The sequence below is a fragment of the Aquarana catesbeiana genome, linkage group LG02 (genome assembly GCF_042186555.1).
Source record: "Aquarana catesbeiana isolate 2022-GZ linkage group LG02, ASM4218655v1, whole genome shotgun sequence".
NCBI classification, from domain to species: Eukaryota; Metazoa; Chordata; class Amphibia; order Anura; family Ranidae; genus Aquarana; species Aquarana catesbeiana.
Window position 1 is genome coordinate 189,096,055 of NC_133325.1, and position 25,288 is coordinate 189,121,342.

The 25,288-nt window shown below is 46.7% G+C and overlaps 1 protein-coding gene across 4 annotated transcripts in view; it reads right to left on the reverse strand.

Moving 5' to 3' along the window:
* DRC2 (dynein regulatory complex subunit 2) overlaps nt 1–25,288 on the reverse strand; it is a 224,561-nt gene that overhangs the window by 199,033 nt on the left and 240 nt on the right. For 2 of the 4 annotated variants that reach the window (XM_073614064.1, XM_073614060.1), the window contains exon 2: nt 16,923–16,998. The exons of the other annotated variants lie outside the window; for them this stretch is intronic. The gene's annotated coding sequence lies outside the window, so the exon portion shown is untranslated. The remainder of the gene's footprint in view (nt 1–16,922; nt 16,999–25,288) is intronic. 4 annotated transcript variants of the gene reach the window in all.

The following is a 25,288-nucleotide window of genomic DNA, read 5'->3' on the forward strand; positions in this document are numbered from 1 at the left end:
TTCTTTTCTTCTCTTCTTCTCTTCTTCTCTTCTTCATTTTCTTCTCCGGGCCGCTCCGCACCCATGCTGGCATGGAGGGAGGCTCCCGCTGTGTGACGGCGCTCCTCGTCTGACAGTTCTTAAATAACGGGGGGCGGGGCCACCCGGTGACCCCGCCCCCCTCTGACGCACGGGACATGACGGGACTTCCCTGTGGCATTCCCCGTGACGTCACAGGGAAGTCCCGTCAAGTCACCGTGCGTCAGAGGGGGGCGGGGTCACCGGGTGGCCCCGCCCCCGTTATTTAAGAACTGTCAGACGAGGAGCGCCGTCACACAGCGGGAGCCTCCCTCCATGCCAGCATGGGTGCGGAGCGGCCCGGAGAAGAAAAGAAGAAGAGAAGAAGAGAAGAAGATGAAGAAGAAGAGAAGAGCGGGAGCCTCCCCCCATGCCATGGGTGCGGAGCGGCCCGAGGAGAAGAAGATAGAAGACGCCGCGGAGGAGATGCTGGACGAGAACGCCGGAGGAAGAACCAGAAGAGCCAGAAGAACCAGAAGAACCAGAAGATGAAGGAAGATAGAAGAAAGAAGAAGTATTTAAATAAAGGAATTGTCAAAAACTGTCTCTTGTCATTTTTAACATTTTTGACAGTTTTTTAGTGAAATGGTAGGGGTACTTTTGTACCCCCTTACCATTTCACACAGGGGGGGCCGGGAGTTTTAAATGAGTTTTTTCCTTCAAAATGTCATTTTGCTGTCAGACTGTTCTAAACACGGGAAACATGCGCCCCTTTACAGGCATACTATAGACACTCCCCAGGTACGAAATTTAAAGGGATATTACACTTTTATTGTTTGCCTTTAAGCATTATTAAAATCACTGCTCCTGAAAAAACGGCCGTTTTTAAAACTTTTTTTTGCATTGATCCATGTCCCCTGGGGCAGGACCTGGGTCCCCAAACACTTTTTATGACAATAACTTGCATATTAGCCTTTAAAATTAGCACTTTTGATTTCTCCCATAGACTTTTAAAGGGTGTTCCGCGGCATTCGAATTTGCCGCGAACACCCCAAATTGTTCGCTGTTCGGCGAACTTGCGAACAGCCAATGTTCGAGTCGAACATGAGTTCGACTCGAACTCGAAGCTCATCCCTAGCGGCAAAGATACAAAGATGTTGGAAATGAAGCAGAACTTTCAGATCACATGTGGGGAACAATAGAAGTGGTCCTGCAACCACATACACGGCAGATGTGATCTTTGTGTGATAACTAACATATTTTAAAGTGGTATAAAACCCAAAACCAAACATGTAATATATTCAGCTTACCAATCCTCAAATGTGGTGACTGCATTATTTTTTATTTTTTAACCACTTCAATACAGGGCACTTATACACCTTCCTGCCCAGACCAATTTTCAGCTTTCAGTGCTGTTGCAGTTTGAATGACAATTGCGCGGCCATCCATCACTGTACCCAAACTAAATTTTTATAATTTTGTTCCCACGAATAGAGCTTTCTTTTGGTGGTATTTGATCACCTCTGCGTTTTTTATTTTTTTCTAAACAAATAAAAAAAGACCAAAAATTTTGAAAAAAATAAAAGTTTTGCTTTTGTTTCTGTTAGAAAATTTTATAAACAAGTAAGTTTTCTCTTTCACTGATGGGCACTGATAAGGCGGCACCGATGAGGTGGCACCAATGAGTGGGCACTGACGATGCGCACTGATAAGTGGCACTGATGGGTGGACTGATATGCAGCACTGATGGGCATTGATAGGTGGCACTGATGGGCACTCATGAGTGGCACTGATGGGCACTGATAGGCAGCACTGATGGGCATTGATACGTGGCACTGATGGGCACTGATAGGCATCCCTGGTGGCACTGGCAGTGGTAGGCATTGTGAGTGGGCACTGATTGGCAGCTGCCTGGGCATAGATTGGCAGCTGTCTGGGCACAGATTGGTATTTCCCTGGGGATCTAGGAGGGCATACCTGGTGGTCTAGTGTGGATGGCCATCCTGGTGGTCCTGGGCGGCATGATGGTGGTCCTGGGCGGGATCTGAGCTGATAAACAATCAGCACAGACCGCCCCCTGTCAGGAGAGCAGCCGATCGTCTCTCCTCTACTCGCGTCTGTCAGACGCGAGGGAGGAAAAGCCGATCACCGGCTCTTCCTATTTACATTGTGATCAGCTGTGATTGGACACGACTGATCAGGTGGTAAAGAGTCTCCGTCAGAGACTCTTTACCTAGATTGGAGTTGCGGTGTGTCAGACTGACACACCGCAACAACAATCGCCGCGATGCGCGCCCCCTGGGGCGAGCAGCAGCTTAATGTCCTGAGGATGTCACATGACGCCCAGTCAGGGTATTGAAACCACTTTGCCGTCGTCATTCTGCTATATGGCGGGCGGCAAGTGGTTAAGCTGTTTTCCACCTGGTGATTTGGCCAGTAACACACCTTCTGTATTAAGCCTTGTACACACGACCAGATTGTTGGCCAACAAAACCGTGGAATTTTTGCCCAAACTTGTCTTGCATACACATGGCCACATAATTGTTGGCCAACAATTCCGAACGTAGTGAAGTACTAGACGTACTATGTGCTTTTTCAGCTCTTTAGCGCCACCCTTAGGGCTCCTTCTGCTAATTTAGTGTTAGTAGAAGTTTGGTGAGTGTTGATTCGCGCTTTTCTTTCCGCGTTTTTCATTATGTGCTTTTTATTTTGCACTTTTGATTGTACGCTTTTCATTTCGTGTTTTTCAGTTCGTCAACCAGACATGTTGCGGAATCGGAGGAGATAACATGTTTTTTATTATTGGCCTTGAAGTTATTGCTTTGACATTATTTTTTTGTTTGAATAATGTTTTGATTTGGTATATTTTCTATATTTTTGGATGCATAGAATGCACTTTTTGGTTAAGTTCTATTGGCAGATAGCATGTCTAATTTATTTGTTTTCTTTTTTTAATGCACAATAAAAAAATGTGTAGAATAATACTTGGCTGTGTGTTTTACTTCAAATGACAGTTTGGGAGTAAGCAGTTACATTTAAAAAAAAAATACAATGTAAAATTAACAAGGGACACCGACATAGTTGCATCTTTGATCTTAAAAACTATGGGATAATGGTGTTGTGGTAACTTGCCCATTTAAAAAAAAAAAAAAAAAGCATAATACTATTCTTGATATCACTAGAAAAAAAAAGCCTTTAAAAAATTAGTTTGCAATAACTCCATCAGTATCACCAGGAAAGCAGCTTCCTTATTATCCCATCAAAGAAGAAGAGAATGTGCGCTGCATTTCGAGATTTCATAATTTGCCACGTCACAAATGTTAATTCTGCATTACGAACTACTAGTTTACAAGACCAACCGCTTCTGCTTCCGACCATGCGTGTTTGTACTTTGTACTTTTGTCTGACGGACTTGTGTACACACGATCAGACAATCCGACAACAAACATTTGTCCACGGAAAATTTGAGAACCTGCTAGCCAACATTTGTTGGTGGAAAGTCCAACAACAATTGTCCGATGGAGCATACACACGGTCGGACTTACCGCCAACAACCTCACATCCAACATTTCCCGTTGGAAAATCCGATCGTGTGTACGGGCCTTTAGAGTGATACCACTCTGGATGAATGACCACAGGGGACACCTTTGGACAGCAGCATTGTCATTCTGGGGTTAGGGAAGCGTTAGCTGGACTAGCAGATTTAGATACACTAACAAACTAAAGCCAAACTCCAGCTCACACTGCAGTTACAGCAACAGTTTTTCCATTTGAGGTAAAGGTTTTACATGAATAAATAAAAGCTGCCGACTGTATGCACCCCTGCCAGTGGTAAATGGTTTGTCTCAACACTCTAACTGCTACATTTGCAGGACAGCTTGTTCTTTTGAAAAACAACAGACTTATCGACTGGATCATCAGATGAAAATACAGGAAAGAAAGCCTAAAAAATGAAAAAAAAAAAATGCAGCCTACACATTTTAAAATTGGTAAGATGAAATATAATAAATGTTTGCTTTTGGGTTTAATACTGCTTTAACACTTTTCACACATTTACAAACAGAGACTTACTAAGGCAGGATGGAACCCTAGGCAGGATAGTAGCTCTGCCCCAACCCCCCCCCCCCCCCCAGCTGCTTAAAAAGTCATCTTCCCTTGTGAAGTGAGAGGCAGCTGCACAGCTTTCGCTAATTGCACTATCCCCCTGGTTTACTGCAGGAGCACAAAGATTGTAGCTGGGCCCGCTGGACATCCTCTGGGTCGTAGGTCTCTTCCTAGGTTTCCTAGGCCTTGTGCATGATCTGGCTCTGTGCTTTATTAAATGTCATATTATGTCAAAGGCTGTCCACACATATAGAGTAGCAGAATACAGACAATTTTGACACAATCGCAATTTAGTCTCTGTATGTACAATAGCAATCATTGGTTGGCCAACATGCTTTATGGCTGGCCATACACGGTTCAAATCTTGGCCGGCTCCTGCTGAATTTGAATCGCTAATTGGCAGGCCGAATCTACCAAGTTGATCGCTCTACCACTATTCCACCTTTTAACCAATTTACTTATCCAACATTATAGTTGATATATAAGAAGGCCAGTATGGGGGGGGGGGGGGGGTTGTGTGTATTTAAGCAGCCCATTATAGTTGTGTGTATTGTGTGTGTATTGTGTGTATTTAAGCAGCCCATTATAGTTGATATATAAGAAGGCCAGTATGGGGGGGGGGGGGAGGGGGGGTTGTGTGTATTTAAGCAGCCCACTCGCCCATGCTCTTTGTTGGTTCCAGTGCACAATTCGTAACGTCACCAGGCCGACTCTTCTGGTCACTTCGTGTTTGTGAGTCTGTTGTTCCCGGAGACAGTGTGTTGCGGTTGCTTATTTGTGGTTTTTCCATCAAGTCTCACTCGCTATCGCAGGCAGTAATGCTATTACTTTGCATTTGTATCATGTTCTTATCTTTGCTCCCCATTCGTAGTATCCCCATGCTGTGCGTTAGTTCCCGCAGCAGAACTTAAGAACCGTTCCTACACGGTTCTCTCCCTGTTTTATCAAACCAATGTTATTCGTGGCCGTCATGCACCACACCACACCTTTCCTACTCACCCGCCACAGACCGATGCGAATTCAGTCGCACGGCGCTCTGTCGCAGGTAGGATTCGTTAACCTTGTTTTGTTGTATCAATTCGTAGCCATTTGTTTAGTTCCCACAGTTGTACTTACAAATCCTTCGTAAACGCTTTTCCCTTTCATGTCACCAAATAAAAAAATTAAAAAAAGTTTTATTTTTTAAGTGCCTCGTGCACAGCGGTACTCCACACTTTCATACATTGCACTCCCTCCACTGCCCACGGCAAACTCACTTGCGCGGCTCACTGTCGCAGGTGGGATTTGTTACTACACTTTCCATGTCTTATCGATTTGTTACCATTCTTGTGTCCCCCATCTCATTCGTAAGGTTCCGCCACGGAACTTACGGATCATACGAATGTTGTCCTTGTCCCATATACTTGCCCACTATGGTTACAAGTTAGCCACCACAGTCTATTGCTCTACCTTTCTGTCCCACCTGTCAAAGCCACCTTCGAGACAGCACATTTTCTCACATAAAACACTGAGACCCTTGCAGCCACGCAATATCGTCTCAACAACCCCATACTCATTAAAACCCTTGCAACCACACAATATCGTCTCAGCAGCCTCACACTCATTGAGACCCTTGCAACCACACAATATCATCTCAAACAACCTCATACTCATTGAGACCCTTGCAACCACGCAATAACATCTCAGCAGCCTGACACGCATCGTGAACCTTGCAACCTTGCAATATCGTCTCAGCAAACCTGACTGAGACCCTTGCAACCACGCAATTCCGCCTCAGCAACATAATTGAGACCCTTGCAGCCACAAAATATCGTCTCAGACAACCTCACACTCATCAAGACCCTTGCAACCTTGCAATATCATCTCAGCAGACCTGACTGAGACCCTTGCAACCACCCAATACCACCTCAGCAATCTGACTGAGACCCTTGCAGTCACGCAATATTTTCTCAATCAACCTCATACTCATCGAGATCCTTGCAGCCACACAATATCGTCTCAGCAGCCTGACACTCACGAGACCCTTGCAACCTTGCAATATCGCCTCAGCAAACCCAACTGAAACCATTGCAACCACACAATACTGTCTCAGCAATCTGACTGAGACCCTTGCAGCCACGCAATATCATCTCAGACAACCTCACACTCATCGAGACCCTTGCAATTACGCAATATTGTCTCCAGTAACCTTAAACTTTGGGGGCACAAACCAACTTGCAAACACACTTCAGGGGCACACAATCAGCCATGATTACACATAGCAACACCCAGTTCACCATTTATCTTCAGTGGCATGCTGGCCACTTATCGTCTTCTCTGTCTTTCCCTCAGGTCAGTCGAGGTTCAGGTTTCCATCCTACACCAGGTCGGTCGCATGGCAGGGGTGAATTACTTAATTTTTAGGTAAATATACATGTTACACTTATGTCACCCTCACCACAGGTTTCCGGTCAACCCAGTCTCGATCCGTGCCAGGACCTCACTACTAGGGAGCGTGCCAGTCTGGTGTGTAGTTCACGGATCTTTCTCTTATAACTGTGTTACTCTGCCCTGCTTCGCCCTCTATCCAATACTACATCTCTTTGTAACACTTGCACCCCCTTATTGTCTTACAGTCGGAGCCATGTCACAGGCCGGCAGTGATGACGTCACACCTGTCTGGGCTCAGAGAGTGGAAGTGTGCAGTCCCTCTGCGCATGGAGCATTCCCAAGCTCGTAGCTGAGCTTAGACGCAAGGGCATCTCCTACCCTGCTATGCCCAGGAAGGCAGAGCTTTTCAGGTTACTCTTCCCGCCGACAGCCACTGCAGGGCCCAGCGCCCATCAGGCGTCCCTGCAGTCAATCTCTGGGGCCATATCCCAGCTGCACTCCATGGTCTCCTCTCTGTCCGCAGCAATTTCTGATATGCAGACCAGAGTGGCGGCTCTCGAGGTCCGCCCTCCCACCACCCTCCCTGACCCAGTCGCGGTCACAGTGCTGGCGTCCCCTCCTGCAGGTACGCCAGAGCCCACATCTACTGTCCTCCCTGCTCACCTCGTCCCTGCCAGCCTCAGGAAGGACATCTTGGAGGGCAAGGACGTAAATCTATCGTCTCTGCTGATTTCCGTGCACGATTTGGCCGACAACAGAGCATACGCCTGGGGGGACGTCTCGGTGGTCATTAAGTCGAAAGACCCCAGGCTCAGCCGTAAACTAACAGTCACTGAATTTGTTTCGGCATTCGGGATGTTCAGAGATGTTGACTGCTCAGCCACCCCCAGCAGGAGGGAAGAGATGGACCTATAGCTCCAGTCAGTCACGGGCTTAGGATACAAGTATGGAGGGCACACCTTTAACGACTACCACCGGTCGTTTTCAGCCAAGGCAGCGACCAGGCTCACCTCAGGTGGTCACTGATGCCGTAGCCTCTACGGGCTTTGCAGCCATTTTCGGCCGCCACTGGTTTGTGGAACCTTGGCCCCCAGAAATTCTCTTAGTTCCTGGTTTCACCCAGTCTTCATTACTCTTCGAGCTGTATCCCATCATGGCAGCTGCCCAGGTTTGGGGCCATACCTGGACAGGACAGATGGTGGTCTTCATCACGGACAATCAGGCCACGGCCGACATCATCAACAAAGGCAGTTCCAAGTCACTCCCCATTATGTCCTTCCTGCGCAGGCTCATGCAGCTGTCACTCCATCACCAGTTTAACATTTTTTCAAACATGTTCCAGGCAAATGCAAAATCGCAGCTGATGCACTGTCCCGCTTCAAACTTACTTTTCTTTTCCAGCAGAAGCCTGGAGCCGACCCAACAACTACTCCTGTCCCACCCTGGTCGTTGATGACGATGGACTAAAGTTGCACCTCGCCAATGCAACCCAGCTCATTATTCACTCCTTGGCACGCAACACACTGAAGGCCTATCGCACAGCTTGGAACACTTACCGCAAGTTTTTGGCCTCTTGCCCCAGGGCAGCCATAGGTGACATTAGACACCTCCTAGCCTTTATATCATATTGCCACATGCAGCTGGCCGTTTCTTACAATACTATCAGGCTATACCTAGCCAGCGTCCAGCATTTTCTGTCCTTACAGCACCCCAGTAAACCGTCAGTATTTTCAGCCCATGCAGTCAGATCCCTCCTACGGGGCATACAAAAGCACCAGCCCTTAGCTAGTGGCAAACGCCTACCTATCACGAGTGCCATCTTCAGGGACATGTCTGAAATTCTCACTCGTTTTCCGTTTGGTGCTTTGCCCAGCCTAGTCATCCAGGCGGCCATCTACTTGGCCTTCTATGGTTTCTTGCGGCCTAGTGAATTTACCGTTAATGGCACCAGCAGTCAGACGCTGCTCCGATGCCACCTGACTCAATTTACGAACCATTACACTCTTCCTCATACAGTCTCCAAAACCCAACAAACCGGCCCCGGGATCCACATCATGACGGACTACTGTCCCATCTACCCAGCCACTTAGGTGATAGCCTGATGCTACCCTTTCTGACCAGCCCCCTGAGTGGCAGCCAGTTTATCAGACATGTCAGGATCCTCCTAGGCAATTTGGGTTTTAACCCCAGTCAGTTCTCTGGACATTCTTCCGGATTGGAGCAGCTTCAGCTGCATTCCAGCATGGAGTTACAAGGCACGTTTTCAAGAAATTAGGCAGATGAAAATCCACTTGCTTTGCCACATACATCCCAAATTCTCAGACGGAAATTGCACAGGCCGTCACCAAGCTAGCTCAATAAACCAATCAATAAAGAGTTATTCCCCTATCTGAGTTTTTTGCCCCCTTTCTTGGCATACCGACCAGACCACTAAGGCACACCTCCGGTCTATTTATGTTGTAAGTCTTGTCCCGTGTTTATGTGATCCATATCTGTCTCATCATAGGAACACGACCATAAATAAGAAGGCCAGTATGGTGGCATTAATTTATGGGAGGGGGCTGTTTAAGCAGCCCACTTACCCATGCTCTTTGTCGGTTCCAGTGCGCGACACCCTCCCTCCCTTCCCTTTTCCAGGGCACTTCTCAGCACATCCTTCTCCATTCCTACCCATTACTTATCTTGGGTATGCCCCCTTTCTTGGCATACCGACCAGACCACTAATGCCGCGTACACACGAGCAGACTTTTCGACGGACTAGGTCCGGCGGACCGGACTCCGTCGGATAATGTGGCGGTGTGTGGGCTCCAGCGGACTTTTTTTCCCCAAAAGTCCGACAGTCCTAGAAATAAAACATGTTTCAAATCTTTCCGACGGATTCGAGTCCGGTCGAAAAGTCCGCTCGTCTGTATGCTAGTCCGACGGACAAAAACCGACGCTAGGGCAGCTATTGGCTACTGGCTATGAACTTCCTTATTTTAGTCCGGTCATACGTCATCACGTACGAATCCGTCGGACTTTGGTTGATCGTGTGTAGGCAACTCCATTCATTCGAAAGTCCGTCGGAAAGTCCGTCGAAAAGTCCGCCCGTGTGTACGCGGCATAAGGCACACCTCAGGTCTATTTATGTTGTAAGTCTTGTTGCGTGTTTATGTGATCCATATTTGTCTCGGTCAGAGGGCCACGACAATAAATAAGGTTTGACTGTCCACTAAAAATGGGTATCTCAGGATACATATACTAGATTTATACCATTTATGGTTGAATAGAGCATTTCCAGAAATTTTACAACTGAAAGGATTTTACAGATGGGAGCATGCAGGGATTACTACCCTGATACAACTATACTTCGATGGGGTCTTGAAAACGTCTTAACAACTTTGTATTGAATATAACCTAGATCAAAAATGTTTTTTTCAATATTTGCAGTAAAGACATGCTTTGAAAACTCAAGGTTTGACTTCAGTGGCCTCTTTCACCTCTGTTCCTGTCCTGCACAGTATAGCCAGAGCAGACCCAACAAAAGGCCTTATTACTAAGGTGATTATTATCTGAAATGCTCTCTGGCGTTACTATTCCATGTAGGCAAAGATGGGAGGCAGAGATCAGTGTGACTTTGGACGATATATGGGACCAATAAATACAGAATGTACAGCTTGTTTCAATATCTCCAATTTATAGAGTAACTTAATTCTGTACAAAGCTTATCGTACCTCGGAGTTGCTGCACAGGGTAGGCAGGAGAGAAAATTCTGAATGCGCAAGATGCGCTCAATTTCCTGGCTCCTTTATGCACTTCTTTTGGAGATGTCCCAAGTTATATCGGTAGTGGTAGGAAGTTTTAGACCTGCTAAATTCTGTGTATGATATCAGACTGACTTTGATCCTGTCTTATGTGTTATGTGAATCTTAATAGCATGGATTGTGATCAGATAGTGGCCATTTTGAGATCTCTTTTTATTGCACGTAAATTGATAGCCTCTCGCTGGGTGTCACTCAATCCTCCTACTTTGGCAGACTGGATTCGGGAAATGTTTAAGTATGTAATGTTTGAAAAATATACCTATGTTCGTAACACTTCTTCAAAGTTTGAAAGGATTTGGAAAAAGTGGATTGATGCATCGTGTTCTAATTTTAATTTAAATCATTGATGGGGGGAGGGACCTGTAAAAGATTTATATATATTATCTGCGCCGCAGTATTTCTGACTATTTCTGAACATTTATCAATATTTCTGAATGTTACTGAATATTTCTGAATATTCCTGAAGGGTTCAAAATATGTTTGTTTATTTATGAATAATTTTTTGAATATCTGTGTATATTTTAGGAAAATTACATGTGGTTGTTTAGATGATGATTGATCTTGAATTTTGTTGTTGGTATTTACTTGTAAACTTTTCAAAAAAATAAAATCTGATTAAAAAAACTTGGGTTTAACCAGCCTGCCGGATTCACTTGCGATTATTGCTAGCAGCTGCGATAGCTGCTAGCGATAATCACTGTATTCTCCCGCAGGGATTGCTTCCCTCGCCCCTGCAACCCGTGAATGCAGGAAAGAAATTTTCTCCATGTATGGCCGGCCTACGTGTTATAGCAGCATATTGTTGGAAGAATGGCTTGCTCAGCAATTCCATTACCAAAAGTATAGATCAACCATTTAAGACCAGAATAATGTTAAAACTGGTCATACACAGTTTCTTTCATTCGACCCACAGAAATCTTACAGATTCCATCCACACTAAATAGTACAGATAGACGAATGTCCCCTGCTGGCTACTGCATTCTGACAGCCACTGCTCCTGCTGCTGTCAGAATATCCAAACAGTGCTTGCACCTGATTGAATGCAGGTGCTGCTTGGTCAACAATTTGCCACCTGGATCCTTTGAGAAAAGCCAACTATAAAATGGCCATGGACAGTATATTGCTTATGAGCCAGTGTGTCTGTAGCAAATATTAAGCTGTTTAAATTGCAAGGTGGTTGTAAATAAAATAAAAACCCTGCAACTTGCTATATGGAGTGCTTCATAAATTGTAAGAAAGGATCTAAGTAACTTTTGTCCCCTAAGGCTCTGTTTCCACTAGTGCGACTTTTCATGCGACTTGGGACTGAAAAGTCGCATGACAAATTGTTTCCCATGATTTCCAATGAGTACCGTTCATATCTGTGCGACTTCAAGTCGCAGCGACTTCAAAGTAGTTCCTGCACTACTTTGGTCCCACTTTGATGCGACTTGAGGTCCATAGATACAGGCATTGCTTCAAATCGCGGTAAAAAGTCGCGGTAAAATCGCGGTAAAAAATCGCGGCAAAATCGCGCGACTTTGGGGACGCAATAGTGGAAACATAGCCTTAATGTCAGATTCTTCCCTAACTCCTGGCAGTCACTTGAGTTGATCCATTCAGGAAGAATAGAAAGACCATAGGGATTTGAGTAATTGGCCCTCAGTGAAGTCTTTTCCTGGAAAGAAAGTATTTCCTTCCCTTAAGAGAAGTATTATCAATTTGTGGAATGAAAATGTTCCTTCTACTTAAAGTATGCTCCAATTCCAGTAAACAAACCTCAACTCCCTGCCAAATTCCATGCAAGTAGTAAGACAAATTGTGCTATATACAGCAAAATATTTTGTCCTTTTCATTGTTTAGCCTAAATATGAACATTAGACAGTTATAAATAATTCTAAATTATGCAGTTGTGTCCGGTGCTATTCTACAGTATTAAAATTATTCCATTGGAATGTGCACTGAACAGAAATACTGTATACTGGGGTTGATTTACTAAAACTGGAGTGTGCAAAATCTGGTGCAGCTCTGTACCAAAACCAATCAGCTTCCAGGTTTTATTGTCAAAGCTTAAAGAGGTTGTAAACTAAAAAAAACAAAAAAACTGTAAGACAAAGGCATAATGAGCTAGTATGCATCACATACTAGCTCATTATGAAATACTTACCTTAGAACGAAGCCTTCCAACGGCGCCCGCACACCACTGAGACAGCTGACAGCTGACAGCTACTTCTGGGTTTGCGGACTCCAGCGATGTAAGTGGCCAAAACCGCAATAACGTCACTCCCACACATGCGCGCGGGAGCTGCCGTTCAGGGCACAGGACTCTGAAGGAACGGCACCCATGGCCATTCCTTCAAAGCGCATGCGCAGTGATATCACTGGCTGCATGTAATGTAAATATCTCCTAAACGGTGCATGTTTAGAAAATATTTACACTACCTATAGGTAAGCCTTATTATAGGCTTACATATAGGTAAATTTCAGCAGAGGATGTTTACTTCCTCTTTAATTGAATAAGCTGAAGTTAGAAGCTGAGGAATATGGCAGCACTATACCATACACAGCTGCACCAGATTCAGACCAGAGTGCTCCAAATTTAGTAAGTCTCCTCCACTGTGTTCCTGCCATATGCCTCCTTGTTCCCTCATCCTGCTACCCCAGACTCTCTGGCCCTGCCAGCTCACACCAGTTCTGATCACAATCTTTGGCCCTGCCAGGAATTATGCCGCGTACACACGGGCGGACTTTTCGACTGGACTGGCCCGACAGACTTTCCAGCGGACTTTCGACGGACTTTCGACGGACTTCCGACGGACTTTCTAACGAACGGACTTGCCTACACACGATCACACCAAAGTCCGATGGATTCATATGTGATGACGTACACCGGACTAAAATAAAGAAGTTGATAGCCAGTAGCCAATAGCTGCCCTAGCGTCAGTTTTTGTCCGTCGGACTAGCATACAGACGAGTGGATTTCTGGGTCCGGCGGGATTACGACGTAAAGATTTGAAGCCTGTTCCAAATCTAAAGTCCGTTAGATTTGCGACTGGAAAAGTCCACTGAAGGTCCGGTGAAGCCCACACACGATCGAATTGTCCGCCGGATTTGGTCCGTCGGTGTCCGTCAGACCAGTCCGGTCGAAAAGTCCGACCGTGTGTACGCCCCATTAGATGTGAGAGGCCTGAAGGCACCAGCTGATCGTCTTTACGGATCACATCCTGCGCATGGCATAAGTTCTTCAGAATCCAACAGCACACTCTGCACAGCCCTCGACACCACATCTATGCCCTCCAGAGGCAGCACATGAGCTAGAGGAAGGCCAGAGGGAAGCAGCACCTGAAGATCTTGCTTAAAGAGGAGGTCCAGCCTGGGTGAAAAAAATTAAAAGTCTGCAGCTACAAATACTGTAGCTGCTGACTTTTAATATTAGGGCACTTACCTGTCCAGGGAGCCCATGATGTCGGCATCCCCAGCCGATCCTCGGATCCACTCCTGGGTGCTGCCACCGCCATTCCTGGTAAGGGAACTCGGCAGTGAAGCCTTTCAACTTCACAGCTGGTTCCCTACTGCGCATGCGGCCCTAGCAGTGGGGGAAGGAGGAGGGGGGCCGAACTTTCCGGGAGATCGGGCCGCGGCCCCATCTCTGGAAGTTCCCCCCTCCCCCCTGAAAGGGGCCAAATGTGGCACCAGAGGGGGGGACGTATAAGCGGAAGTTCCACTTTTGGGTGGAATTCCACTTTAAATGCAGAGGGAGCCAGCAGCACATGAACCAGAGGAAGCCTATTTTCTGCCAGTTTGTGTACTGTTCTTTGGTTTCCCTCCTATTACTCATTGCTGAGTGCCAGTGTCAGCTCCATAAAACTGCCTTGTGCCTGAAATAGCCATGCCACTTTACAGCTCTACACTCAGCACTGCCCGCAGTCACAACCACTCCACACTGCCCACCATTACCACCTTTCTGCTATCACCACTGCTTCACACCACCTACTGTAACAACTGCTTTACACTGCCCACCATCATCAATACCCCACACTCCCCACTTTCATTTTCAATGTTTTTATTGGAAATTTTCACAAAGAATAAAGTAATTCTAAGATATATTACAAACATTGTGTATTTTCCACAATATGGATTGCATATAAAAAAAATATAAAACAGTGTAGCGCTACAAACCATCAAAAGTGTAATATGTCATACAATACATATAAAACATATAATGTGTAAAGTGCTATAAGCAAAAGTGCAGAGTCCAATAGCCATGATCAGTGATATATGTGAATCACTGTATAAAGTAAAATCATAAAATGCAGATAGCCAAAACGTGGAAGAAATAAGTCCACTCTTGAGGAAGTAGATACGTTCAGAAGTGAGATGAAACAGCCGTGATAGATTCCATGTTGTCTAAGCTTGATTGACCCACTGCCGCTGACATGTGAGTCCACTACGCCCGGTAAGAGTATTTAGAGTATAGGTGGAGGACGCACTACCCCTGGTGTTTTATATGCTATCATGGCTGTTTCATTTCACTTCTGAACGTATCTTCTTCCTCAAGAGTGGACTTATTCCTTCCACGTTTTGGCTATCTGCCTATTATGAATTTACTTTATACAGTGATTCACATATATTATTGGTCACGGCCATTGGACTCTGCACTTTTGCTTATAGCACTTTACACATTATATGTTTCATATGTATTGTATGACATATTGCACTTTTGATGCTTTGTAGCACTACACTCTGTTTTATATTTTTCTCTAAACTTTGTCCTTTTAGTGTTAGCTGCTTTTTTATGTGGGTTAGCGTAGTAATTTCACCCATTCTCTATGTAAAAAAAAAACACCTACAGTCTAGGGATTATAGCCTATCAAGGGGCTCTAGAACATAATAATCACATTGTGTCTTTCTGTCTCCATGAGAACCAATTGATTTGGTTGTGTTCAGGGTATGCCCTTTACACTCGGAAGTGCAAGCCCTCTCCTCCAGGGGGAGAAGGAAGCACTATCTTCCACAGTTGTAAACGTATGCATCCTGAGTTTGTCCAAAACACAAATAAAAGAAGAGGAAATAAGAAAAAAGGCCAAGAATGAGTGGACAAAATGTAAGAAAGAGGAGAGAAGGGGGGAAAGGACTCCACACTCTGGCCCACGCCCACCAGAAGGCATTCTAATCAGGTATAGTCCAGAGATCATTTGTCAGGTATTTGATCCATGGACCCCAGATTTTCCTAAACACTTTCATTTTATCATTTAGGATTGCAGATAACTGTTCATTTATCATAAGCCAGGAAAGCTTGTGCTTGAACCGGTCAAATGGTATAGTAGCCAACTTTTAATTTCTGGCTATGGTGATTTTGGTGGATACAAATATGAAAGTGAGGAGTCGTCTCAGATTTTTCGAGGCTTCTTCCACCTTGCATCCCAGCAAAAGCATATTTTGGAGACTTAATCAGATTGATTTGGGTGAGGGTATTAATGAAATGATAAACTCTCCATTGCTAAGGCATGGGAAACTAAATATTTAATTCTAGCTGAAACCATACACAGAACTAATAAAGCTCTTATTAGTTTGCCCATGCATGCGGTTTCCACACCTGCGGACAATACGGGAGCCTTCATGGTGCCGTTTGGCCGGAGACGCAGTTGGCCGGCTGACGTTGCCCCTCCTCCCTTTCAGTCACGCACCGTGACGTTGGTGGGCGTTCCTGGGCGACGCACATATGGATGTTTTCCGGGGCAGTGTCTGGCATTTCGAGGCTCTCCACACACCGGAGCAGCTGGGTCTCTCTTTCTTCCCCCACACATTCTACCCAATCCAGGTAATTATGCACTTCTAACCTTTTGCAGGTGCCTAAACTCATCTACTTTCTCATGGTTATCAGTGGTTAATCAATTCTTTACCCACCTCTTCTTATGCACAGCTTGTGGTCACTTTGCTATCTTCCACCTCAGTTTGTTTAGTCTTTACTGCCCCACTTGTCTCCCCCCTCACCAGCACGGGCCCCTTGCCCACCTCTCCTTTCTATCCCCATCCCCCATGGACTTCCTTGACTCACTCCATTTTTTCACTCCCTTTACAGGAGTGCCTCGCCATTTCCATGCCTGCCCTGGCTCCAGCCTGTATGGGTTGTCTATCCCGAGCTGTCCACCTCAGCTCCCAGTTGGTGGTCCTGGATGGCTTGTGGCGCCCGGCCACCCTAACACCAATTCATGTATCCGAGTAAGTAAACATTTACTTTGTGCAGGGTTTATCTACCCTTCCCCTGTTCATGTTATCTATTATTTTAATTTGCTTATCCGTATATTACTATTTTATTATAGAATCATCACATGCTTTTCTCCTGATGAGTGGTTCAAAAACGACGAAACGCGTAGAGCTACCAAATGCCGTGCTTCTACCAATTTTTACCTGAATTTCAAGCTACTACTGTATTACCTTATCCACAGGCCTAGGGAGGCAACAGGTCCTGCAGACTTTACCGCGCTAATAATCTTACCGAATTCTGGTCTTTGTGAACTTTGGAATGTTCTTGCTGTTTTATTATGAGCTACTATTGTTACCAATATGTTCAATATGTAATTATTGAAACCAATGCTATATATATTTATGTACCAGCATTTTATGCATGTATTATTGTCATAACCATTAAAATTCCTACATACTCACCAAGTAATTCTGTTGCTACCTTGTGCTTCACACAAAGTCCCGCCCCCCTTGCTCTTCTGCTCTCCTCTTATTCATGCTAAAATGGAAGCAATCGAAAGAGATCGAATTGGTCAATTTGAGAAACTCTGGCCTCCTTGGGTTAAGCATTGTTTACCTCCAGACTTTGATGACACACTATTATTGCCTTGGTAATTTTACTCTATTTGCCTTGACTATAATTTCTATTCATTTGGGTCACATCACCACTTGTAAACCCCCCCCCCCCATTCCCTTACTCCCTTTTTTCTACCCTCTTCTCTCTATCTACTCCTATTTTTTGTTTTCTACCTTTCTTCTAATAATGTGTGGTATTTATATACACATTTTGGGGGGATTTACTAAAACAGGAGCACTCAGAATCTGATGCAGCTGTGCATGGTAGCCAATCAGCTTCTAACTTCAGCTTGATCAATTACCGTAAGCTTTGGCAATAAAATCTGTAAGCTGATTGGTTTCTATGCAAAGCTGCACCAGATTTTGCACTCTCCAGCTTTAGTAAATAACCCCCATTATCTCTTCTGTTTTTAATATATACATATTCGATTGATCTCCTTATTACTGCTCTTGCTAAATGAACCAATAGTCACTAGCTTGCTTTTTTTCTTCGCACGAAATTTTCTGATGCTTTTGATGTAATACTTTATTGGTTTATTTGTTGCTCTACTCGTTACATTTTTGTTATGTACTCATCCTGTTCATAAATCGATATGTTTAGCTTTATTGCTATTTGAATATTGTACCACCATCCTTGTATGTACTCAATTTGTAAATCTTTGTTATATTTAAAAAATAATAAACAAATTTGACGAGAAAATGAAATGATAAACTCTGATCCAAAATCACCTCACCTTAGGGCACTTCCACCATATATATGTGGTACGCTGTCCCTTCCTGACCACAGCCTCGGAAACACTTTGGAAAAGCTCCCGGGATGTAGCTTGCCAATCTGTCTGTTACCATATACCATCTCAGTAGTACTTTATATTTGCTTCATTAATTAAAGTGCACACTCCCCACTTTGAACTCCACACAATGCCCCGCACTTCCCCACCATTCCAACGCTTATCTCTACCCAGTAAATTCTGTTCACCATGACATTACAATTAACATTTACAAGGCCACAGCTACAAACACACCACCAGTTTGCACTCACTCCTAATCTGCATTTACCTGACAAGCTCTTTTGACCATACTTAGATCTCATCTGTGCTTGCCAGCCTCAATCCCCTCCTAAAGAACTTTATAAATATGGTTTTGTTTTTTTTCTCAAATTTATAATATAGGTATTATCAGAGGCAGCTTTAAAATTAGGCAAAGTAGGTGGTCGCCTAAGGCCTCGCTTGTACAGGGGCATCGTGGCCGCCTAAGTTACCTAACTTGTGTGTGGGAGTGGAAGGGAATGTCCCCCTGTCGCAATTGGTGTCCCCAGGCTGGCAGGGTGAGCGGGCCGGTGTTCTGTCAGATTAGCGTGACAGAACATCATTCGTACACCTTGGAAGTTCCAGCCTGTAACATCCTCAACAGTGGCGGCAGCTAATAGCAGGCTCCACCGCTGTCTTAGCTGACACCACATTGCATGATGGGAGATGTAGTTCTCCGCAGCACACACTAGACTCGGCCAGGCGGTGCCTGCGCTCTGCAGAGACTACACCTCCTAGAATGCACTGCAGGGTGGGTGCTCAAAGTGGACAGTCGATTTCTCCTGCTTGTAGTAGGGGACTGAGGAGTGATCATTTTTCCTGTCGGCACCGGGATCATCTGCTGTGGCTGTGGCTCCAGTGTTTGGTGGGTGCTGCTGCAATGTGACGTTACCTTGATGGTCAGGTGAGACTGGGAGTTTGCTTGTCATTACCATGACCACATCCTGTATGTACGCACAGTCTCTGACCTTCTCCTGTATGTTCGCACACTCTCTGACCATCTCCTGTATGTCCGCACAGTCTCTGACCATCTCCTGTATGTACGCACAGTCTCTGACCATCTCCTGTATGTCCGCACAGTCTCTGACCATCTCCTGTATGTCCGCACAGTCTCTGACCATCTCCTGTATGTCCGCACAGTCTCTGACCATCTCCTGTATGTCCGCACACTCTCTGACCATCTCCTGTATGTCCGCACACTCTCTGACCATCTCCTGTATGTATGCACAGTCTCTGACCATCTCCTGTATGCCCGCACAGTCTCTGACCATCTCCTGTATGTCCGCACACTCTCTGACCATCTCCTGTATGTCCGCACAGTCTCTGACCTTCTCCTGTATGTCCGCACACTCTCTGACCATCTCCTTTATGTCCGCACACTCTCTGACCATCTCCTGTATGTGCGCACACTCTCTGACCATCTCCTGTATGTGCGCACACTCTCTGACCATCTCCTGTATGTGCGCACACTCTCTGACCATCTCCTCTATGTCCGCACACTCTCTGACCATCTCCTCTATGTCCGCACACTCTCTGACCATCTCCTGTATGTCCGCACACTCTCTGACCATCTCTTGTATGTCCGCACACTCTCTGACCATCTCTTGTATGTCCACACACTCTGAGACCATCTCCTGTATGTCCGCACACTCTCTGACCATCTCCTGTATGTCCGCACACTCTCTGACCATCTCCTGTATGTCTGCACACTCTCTGACCATCTCCTGTATGTCCGCACACTCTCTAACCATCTCTTGTATGTCCGCACACTCTCTGACCATCTCCTGTATGTCCGCACACTCTCTGACCATCTCCTGTATGTCTGCACACTCTCTGACCATCTCCTGTATGTCCGCACACTCTCTGACCATCTCCTGTATGTCCGCACACTCTCTGACCATCTCCTGTATGTCCGCACACTCTGACCATCTCTTGTATGTCCGCACACTCTCTGACCATCTCTTGTATGTCCGCACACTCTCTGACCATCTCCTGTATGTCCGCACACTCTCTGACCATCTCCTGTATGTCCACACACTCTCTGACCATCTCTTGTATGTCCGCACACTCTCTGACCATCTCCTGTATGTCCGCACACTCTCTGACCATCTCCTGTATGTCTGCACACTCTCTGACCATCTCCTGTATGTCCGCACACTCTCTGACCATCTCCTGTATGTCCGCACACTCTCTGACCATCTCCTGTATGTCCGCACACTCTCTGACCATCTCCTGTATGTCTGCACACTCTCTGACCATCTCCTGTATGTCCGCACACTCTCTGACCATCTCCTGTATGTCCGCACACTCTCTGACCATCTCCTGTATATCTGCACACTCTCTGACCATCTCTTGTATGTCCGCACACTCTCTGACCATCTCTTGTATCATATCTGCAGTCTCTGAGGGGGAGCCTACAGAGGAGTCAAGAGCTGGAGCGCTGCCAGAAAGGGGTCATGGGGGGAAAATGAAACCCAAGCCACCAAGCTGGAGCCAGGAGAGGACTGTCTGACAGTAACAGCACTGCAAGGCCAGTCTGGGGGGGAGGGGGGTTCGTGGGTCACTGATGTAGGGGGGGGGAGTGAATACAGTAAGGTAAGGGGGCACTGATATAAAGGTTCCTCCTTAAATCAGTAACCCCCTTTACCTTAGTGCAGTCACTCTGCGGAAGGTGGTCTGTGGTCACTAGAGTTCTCCCCACATCAGAGTTTCTGTTTTAAATGCAAGTTGGAACTCTGCGGACCCTGATGTAAAGGGCAATGTTGTAGACCCTGATGTAAGTAGGAACTCTGATGTAAAGGGGAATGCTGTGCACTCTGATATAAGATGATCTCTGGTCACCATAACCCCCCTTATATCAGAGATCCCCTTTATACCAAAGTCTGCGTCAATTCCCTTCACATCATGATCTGCAGCGTTCCCCTTTGCATCAAATTTGCATTGTAAGAGGGAATTCTGCAGACTCTGATGTAAGGGCAAACTCTGTGCCAACTGGGTTATATTACCCTGACCTTCATGTAAATGGAGAAATATGTTTTTTGACTTTTGTTATAGAGAAAATTATAGAAACTGTGAATTCATAGTTCATAGGATTTAAGGCTCCTTTTATATGCAATTTATACGTTCATTTTTATCTCTTGAATTTTTTTTTCCATTATGGGCGTGAGTGAGGATTCATGTCTAGGTTTTGCCTACGGCCTAACAAAGCCTATAGCCGCCTCTGGGTATTATCCCCAAACTTAACTGTCCTTGAACAGGTACATTTTTGCTGTCTGTTAATATAAAAATGGGAAAAGAACATTCTTCATATTGAAAAAGGGAGAGCATATTCTATACATAAAACACAAATCAGTTTTCAGCAAACTCCAGGAATTCTCCAGGAATCTGGGTACAAAATCCAGATCAAAATGATAGAGTCCATAAAATATACTTCCACAATTCTCTAATCTGTTGTATATATTTGGTACTATGTAATAAATACTTTGGGAATACATCAGATTTACAATCCTACTGCTTACCTTAACTACCTGAGCCCAATACCCGGAAAAAGATACAAGTAATCTTTACACTTAATAAAAGTAGCAAGCACATGCATATCAATTCCCAGGAAGCCAGTTGCACCACCATCTGAGAATCTATGGTTCTCCAAAATCAATGAACCTAAAAGCATGGACGTTCTCTTAATAAATCACAAGGAAATATTATGATAGACTTGATTTTATTGACATTCCAAACTGCTGCTTTTTCCCCTCCTAAGAGTGACAATGTAGGTTTAAAGTGATTGTAAACCCTTGTTTGTTTTTTAAATAACATACATGTTATACCTACCTCCACCTTGCAGGTAGTTTTGCACAGAGTGGCCCCGATCATCCTCTTCTGGGGTCCCCCGGCGGCACTATCAGCTCCTCCCTGCATCATATAACCCCCTAGGGGAAGCGCTCTCCCAGGGGGTTACCTTGCGGCAGGGCTGTGTTTTGGCCTAGGCCGACAAGGCCTAGGCCTAGGGCGGCACTTTGCGGGGGGCGGCAAAATAGGCCGCCCCCCCGCATGAGAGAAAGCCCCCCACCCGTCTGACTGATTCCCTGCTCCCGCTGCCGCCTCCCGCACACTTGCAGCCCACGGCGGCCGGCTTTCTGTAGCGGCGCCGCTGTGTATGGGCGTGCTTGGCAGAGGGTGGGGGCGTGTATCTCACGCCCCCTACTCTCTGCCAAGCACGCCCATACACAGCGGCGCCGCTACAGAAAGCCGGCCGCCGTGGGCTGCAAGTGTGCGGGAGGCTGCAGCGGGAGCCGGGAATCAGTCAGACGGGTGGGGGGGCTTTCTCTCATGCGGGGGGGCGGCGTGTGTCACTCGCGCCCCCCATAAGAAACAGGTGACAGGTGGAGCCTTAAGCTCCGCCTACCCTCCCCTGCACTGCTTTCCTGCAGTGAATCGTCTTCTCGGCCCTGGGGCTGTGACGTCAGGAGGAGAGAGAGGAGCACGAGGGAAACCCCCAGGACAGCAGGTACAACGATTTAATAAAGTATATCAGTATTATGGGCACTGGCAGCATTTGATGGGCACTGGCAGAATTTGATGGTCACAGTGGCTGCGTTTGAGGGCACAGTGGCTGCGTTTGATGGCACAGTGGCTGCGTTTGATGGGCACAGTGGCTGCGTTTGATGGGCACAGTGGCTGCGTTTGATGGGCACAGTGGCTGCGTTTGATGGGCACAGTGGCTGCGTTTCATGGCACAATGGCTGCGTTTGATGGCACAATGGCTATGTTTGATGGCACAGCGGCTGCGTTTGATGGGGCACAGTGGCTGTGTTTGATGGGGCACAGTTGCTGCAATTGATGGGCACAGTAGCTGCAATTGATGGGCACAGTGGCTGCGTTTGAGGGCACAATGGCTGCGTTTGATGGCACAATGGCTATGTTTGATGGCACAGTGGCTGCGTTTGATGGGGCACAGTGGCTGCGTTTGATGGGGCACAGTGGCTGCAATTGATCGGCACAGTAGCTGCAATTGATGGGCACAGTGGCTGCGTTTGAGGGCACAATGGCTATGTTTGATGGCACAATGGCTACGTTTGATGGGGCACAGTGGCTGCGTTTGATGGGGCACAGTGGCTGCGTTTGATGGGGCACAGTGGCTGCGCTTGATGGGGCACAGTGGCTGCGTTTGATGGGCACAGTGGCTGCGTTTGATGGGCACAGTGGCTGCATTTGATGGGCACAGTGGCTGCGTTTGATAGCACAGTTGCTGCGTTTGATGGGTACAGTGGCTGCGTTTGAGGGCACAGTGGCTGCATTTGATGGGCACAGTGGCTGCATTTGATGGGCACAGTGGCTGCATTTGATGGGCACAGTGACTGCATTTGAGGGCACAGTGGCTGCGTTTGATGGGCACAGTGGCTGCGTTTGATGGGGCACAGTGGCTGCGTTTGATGGGGCACAGTGGCTGCGTTTGATGGGCACAGTGGCTGCGTTTGATGGGCACAGTGGCTGCATTTGATGGGCACAGTGACTGCATTTGATGGGCACAGTGGCTGCGTTTGATAGCACAGTGGCTGCGTTTGATGGGCACAGTGACTGCGTTTGATGGGTACAGTGGCTGCGTTTGAGGGCACAGTGGCTGCATTTGATGGGCACAGTGGCTGCATTTGATGGGCACAGTGGCTGCATTTGATGGGCACAGTGACTGCATTTGAGGGCACAGTGGCTGCATTTGATGGGCACAGTGACTGCATTTGATAGCACAGTGGCTGCATTTGATGGGCACAGTGACTGCGTTTGATGGGGCACAGTGGCTGCATTTGATAGCACAGTGGCAGCATTTGATGGGTACAGTGGCTGCGTTTGAGGGCACAGTGGCTGCATTTGATGGGCACAGTGACTGCGTTTGATGGGCACAGTGACTGCGTTTGATGGGCACAGTGACTGCGTTTGATGGGCACAGTGAGACCCCCCCCCGTGATAGCATTAAAACTCAGCAGCTAGTTGTATGGGCACAGTGACTGCATTTGAGGGCACAGTGGCTGCATTTGATGGGCACAGTGACTGCATTTGATAGCACAGTGGCTGCATTTGATGGGCACAGTGACTGCGTTTGATGGGGCACAGTGGCTGCATTTGATAGCACAGTGGCAGCATTTGATGGGTACAGTGGCTGCGTTTGAGGGCACAGTGGCTGCATTTGATGGGCACAGTGACTGCATTTGAGGGCACAGTGGCTGCATTTGATGGGCACAGTGACTGCATTTGATAGCACAGTGGCTGCATTTGATGGGCACAGTGACTGCGTTTGATGGGACACAGTGGCTGCATTTGATAGCACAGTGGCAGCATTTGATGGGTACAGTGGCTGCGTTTGAGGGCACAGTGGCTGCATTTGATGGGCACAGTGACTGCGTTTGATGGGCACAGTGACTGCGTTTGATGGGCACAGTGACTGCGTTTGATGGGCACAGTGAGACCCCCCCCCGTGATAGCATTAAAACTCAGCAGCTAAAAATACTGTAGCTGCTGACTTTTAATATTAGGACACTTACCTGTCCAGGGATCCAGCGATGTCGACACCTCAGCCGATTTTCGGATTGGCTCTCGGGTTTTGCCACTATCATTCATGGTAAGGGAAACCGACCGGTTCTCTACTGCACATGTGCGAAGCGCGTTGCACTTTCTGAATGGCCCAGCGGAGGAAGGAGGAGGGGGGCAAACTTCAAAGGGGACAGCGCAGTCTCCCGGAAGTGGGGAAGGGTACCTGTCAGAAACAGGTACCCGTTCCCCCCTGAAAGGTGCCAAATGAGCCTAAAGAGGAAGGGGTGTTGTTTACAGATGATAGGGTGGGTCTTAAACAGGAAGGGGTGTGGCCTCGGCAGGATGGGGTGGGTCGTATTTAAATTAGGGGGGTGCATGCGTTTAGTCAGGCCTAGGGCAGCACAAAACCTAAATACACCACTGCCTTGCGGGCCCGCTCCGAGTCCAGCATTTGCGTCCATAGACACAGAATGCAGGACTCAACCCCTCGCCCGTGTCATTAGATTTGATTGACAGCAGTGGGAGCAAATGGCTGCACTGTTATCAATCTATCCATTCAAGAGCCGAGAACCCCGGGGCAGAGAAGGTGAGCGTGTCTCCGCCAAGGGAACGAACGGGCTCAGGTGAGTAAAAAGGGGGGGCTGGGGAGCCGGTCACTGTCAGAAGTTTTTTCACCTTAATGCATAGGATGCATTAAGGTGAAAAAACACAAGGGTTTACCCTTTTAAAGGCATGTTCAAATATAACTTGCAGCCAATGGTCTGAGAAATCAAGGACTCAAATATTGGAACAGTGGCCTCTGCACTTTCCACCCTTCTCCCATTTGTATACGCATTTTTTCTTTTCTCCTCAAGTTAACTTTTCATTTCATCGCAGCTAAACTTT